Here is a 5,000-nt window from a genome sequence, read left to right on the forward strand (position 1 = left end):
ACGTACACATTCGCTGCTTTCTTCCAAGGAATCTAATGCTCTTAGCATAGTTTTTCCTTGAGCTGGCCAGATTCAAGCAATCTCGAGTATAACCAGCCGAAATTACAAAGATAATCTGGAACTCAACTTAGGACAGAAAACTCCGAATGACCCGCCCTTGTTTTCTTTGTATCGTCTGTCTGGATGTTTTGTTGTCCCTTTCTTGTATCACCTAACTCTCTGAATGATTTGCGTTCTTGTCCCATTTTGTGTGTATATATATATATATATATATATATATATATATATATATATATATATATATATATATATATATATATATATATATATATATATATATGTATATATATTGTATTTATTTATTTATGACACCACCATAAAAGTTGTAAAGCTTCAGACACTGAAATTCTTGCAGGATTTCACTTCAACCATGATGAGCGATGGAAGTTTTACACTAAAACGTTGCTGAATGTTACATTGGCTCTCCTTTTATAGCACTATAAATATTTCCTTTAAATGAATTATCACTATTGCTTGATAAATAATGCACATCAGCCCCTATTCGAATGCGGTATGGGACTCATCATTAATATATAATTACAAATAATGTTAATTCTGTTCTTCGGCCACGTTTAGTGCTACAGTAGAGACTCGGAAGCACGCTTTAAATGTTTTCCCCAATACAACAAGCTATAAAAACATAGAAATTAGGAAACAATTATATTAACTTATTGCACATGCATTACAGGATTTATGTAAATCTTAACATAGAAACTTTCTTACTTTAGCTAATTAGTAAAGGTTTTTTCAAATAAATGTCCTTAAAGTTACATAATAGCAATGTCGTAATGTAAAATGGCGTCGAATATCTTAGCATAGCTAACACGTTGTTTAGATGCTCCCAAGGTGAAAACATTCAAAACCTCGTAGTTATGCTTATAATTCCGTGCATGTTTTGCTATGATCATCAGTGTTTCATTAAAAGCTTTAACTGATCTGTCTCTCATTAAAACTATCGGGAATCCTTTCCTCATTTCCAGCTCAAGTAGATCATGGAATTCTATCGGAAAATGAGTGGCATTAGTTCTTTCTCTCACGGTATTGAACGAACAGCATTGATTTAGCTGAATTGATTTTTCTCATTGTTTTATTGAGAAATACTAAGATACAATTCCTAAAGAACAATTCTGCGGGATTGTTGAATGCTGGATAGATGAAATTAATGTAATAAAGTATTTGGAAAATCAAAACGCATCAACAATGGGATAACAAAAATGTTAAAAGAACGTATTACAATAATGAAATCTTGAATTCTAAATAATATGAAATGAAATAAGTATCGAAAACATGGAATGATATAAAATCTATGCAAAATGATCTATCTATATGTGAAAGGCACAGTGTGTACGTGTGTGAAAGAGAGAGAAAGTGGGAGAGTATTGCATGCGTATGGAGAGAAAGTGTGTGGGTGTTTCCTGTAGATGTGTGTGAGAGAGAGAGCGTATGTTTTTGTGTGCTGTATGTGCGTAGGATCATGAGAGAGTGTATATAAGTGAGAAAGAGTCTGTACGGTATGTGTGTATGAGCGAGAGTGTATGCGAGTGAGAGAATGATTGTTCGTGTTGTACGTGTGTATGAGACAGACTGTGTGCATGTTACGAAGCGAGAGAGAGGGAGAAAGTCTATGTGTGCGTAAGAGAAACAATGTGTATATGTCTGTGTGTGTGCGAGCGCGCGTGGACAGTATGTGTGTGGTAGATGAGTCTGAATTTGCTGTACATGGGATAAGGAGGGTCTGTATGCTGTATATGTAAGTGCTGTGTGTGTTATCTGTGTGTATGGGAGGGAGTGTGTGGGTATGTGTGTGTACTTTGTGGGTATAGGTGTGCCGTGTGTATATGAGAGAGAAAGAGACAGTGTTTGTCTGCTGCACGTGTGTTGGAGACAGAGAGAGTGGGTATTCTAGTAAAACAATAGTGGAAATTTGGTTTGTAAATAAGAAAGAATTCCAATGAGTTTTATGTAAAAATACTATTCGAATATTTTCAAGACATCTAGATTTGATGAAAAACGATTGAATTAGAAAAGTTGGAATGTAACTATTAACAATATATTTACGATACTTGTCATTTATTATTAGCTTTCGAGTCAAAACAATTGCAGAACGTTAAAGGCCATTTGCGATTGTGAAGAAAGCATGACGGTACGTCAACGGATTGGGTGCAAAGGTACTTTTGTGTGCTTGAGATAGATAGAGAGAGAGGGGGGAGGGGGGAGAGGGAGAGAGAGAGAGAGAGAGAGAGAGAGGGAGAGAGAGAGAGGGAGAGAGAGAGAGAGAGGGAGAGAGAGAGAGAGAGGGAGAGAGAGAGAGAGAGGGAGAGAGAGAGAGATTTCGGGATTATTTTAATCTAATATGATTATTTATAATTATGAACTAAATATTCATTGTTCTTAATCCAGTTTTGTAACACGTAAACACACGCAGGTGATAGCAAAATTAGGACCTGTATGAAAATGATCGCAGACACGAACTTAGAAATGTTCCCGCCAATTACATCACATTGGCATAGTTGCAACCTATTCACGAGTACAAGGCCGGTTGACAAGAAAACAAAAATAAGACAAAAATCATGGAAAATATACCGGAAATTATCATCTTCTATTTTAATTGTAATGCATTGCTTATACAGCAAAATATCATTCATGAATTATTTGATCTTATATTTTGAGTACCATCAAAAATAGTTCAACCATTTTCTTCCTGAAACGAGAGGCTTGGCTCGACATGAAAAAAAGTATTTTTGTATCCCAATGGCATACGCACTTACTGAAGTTTGCTGACTTCGTTATTATTATTTCTACACTCATTTCCTTAACATGGCTCGCATAGACTGAACTTCCTTTGACCAAACGATTACGGTCGATGATGTACAAGCAATAAGTTAATCATCAAAGATGTAGTAGACATATTACATCCACCCATGTTCTTCCAACTGAAATAAAAAACGGGATGTATGTAACAGCTCCACTAACTTCTAGACATATGACTGAATTTATGCTCTTTCATCATAGATTATTCTTTCCAGGATATGCTTCTACTAAATTGATATGCTTATATCTACTAAATCATATTTCTTTTGCAAACCTCTAAGTATGAATTTGTTCCTCACCTATCTTCTCTCTTTCTCTCTCTTTCACACACACACACACATACATACACAGACAGACAGATACTAATACTGCTGAAAACAGATTAATCTGTCGGAAGATGGTAAATGCAATTTTATAATTCGATACAAAGCGAGATTTCGAAAGTTTAATACATAACGTTTTAAATCGTGATGCAGATATGTATGAGAATGAGGTGGTGTTAGAAAGTACCCGTGTGCGTGTGTGTAGAAAACAATACCACTCACATCACTATGAACACCACTACCACAAACACTATCCCATAATCATCCTCGTCTTATCTTCCTACATTGAATATTATACTTTCTTTTGTACTCATAAATTATTACGCAGCTGGCCTGCTACTCAGCCAGATGCCATAACAATAATATAAGTATTCAATGGTACACAACTCCAAAAATTCGCATTTGGTCTCTGGCACTAACTTTAGTTCATATCTATAGTAATGCGATCTTTTGTGATGAGTCAAATTACCCATTTATTTATTAATACCAACATATATTCATTTGATAGTTTGTCAGTGTGCAAATAATTTTAACTACTTGGAGTACAAACTATTTTCACTTTGAGAAGATTTTTCTTACAACCATTTCCCTTCAGTCATCCAAGCTGCAGTTCCAATATCGGAGATGGTAGCCAGGCATGTCATTCATTTCGTTCGCTAAGATTCTAACAATGAGCGAGCAAGTGAGGCAGGTAGAAGCAGCAAGATGCAAAGCACAGTTTGTATCTATATCAGCCCTTTGAATTTGACTATTATATTGCCGATGATTTAAACGCTTTTTTTTGTGTCAAACACGTTTTTGTATGCGTACGTATGTGTGTGTGTGTGTGTGTGTGTGAGTGTGTGTGTGTGTGTGTGTGTGTGTGTGTGTGTGTGTGTGTGTGTGTACGTATGTGTAATACGTGTATAGATTGATAGACAGACAGATAGTCAGATAGATAGATAGAGAGTTGGACAGACAGACAGATAGACAAACAGACAGACATATAGATAGATAGATAGATAGATAGATAGATAGATAGATAGATAGATAGATAGATAGATAGATAGAAAAAGAAATAGAAAGAAGATAGGTTAGATACACTCAAATACATTGTGCCTGTGGGAATGTGCGGGAGCATATCGATAACTTATACAAACATGTATACGTGTGTATATCTGTAAGTATTTGTTCGCAATATAATATCTTCTGTTTACGTGCTCAACATGTAGAACATGCTAAACTATATAAAACAGAAACCACTTATTTACTCACATTAAAATTTTTATCGCTCACGACCTTGATCAGCGAATACAAACATACAGTGAGACGCCATTTTAGTTAGAAGAAACACAATGTATTAAAAATATAAAATACAAACATATAAATGGAAAAGGAAAATTAAAGTCCACGTATTACAATAACTCTTAGCAATGTTTACTTTATTAAAATATTGTTATCAGTTCCCACTCTTTTTTTACTGTTTCTTTTGTCATTATATATATTATCGTTTACAGCTCACTGAATCACTTTCTCTTTTTTTATGTTTCTCCCAATGTTCTTCCATCATGTTTAGATTCACTGCAGTTGTTGCTATTATGTAATCTAATTATAATTGTGGTACTTGCTTGTAGTTGCGTTGATCAGGTCATGATCAATACTAATAGAAAATTTGATGAATCTGGAGATTACTTTCTAGAGAAACAACTAGCGGTGATATCGATATAATGATACATCTTTGTGTATTCAATTTATTCATCTGCAAGAAAAATTGTGAGATATTGCAGTGAAGCTTTTCATAAACACTTTTGCCAGAAGTTCTCTGAA

The sequence above is a fragment of the Octopus bimaculoides genome, chromosome 12 (assembly GCF_046866305.1).
Source record: "Octopus bimaculoides isolate indiv1 chromosome 12, ASM4686630v1, whole genome shotgun sequence".
Lineage (NCBI taxonomy): Eukaryota > Metazoa > Mollusca > Cephalopoda > Octopoda > Octopodidae > Octopus > Octopus bimaculoides.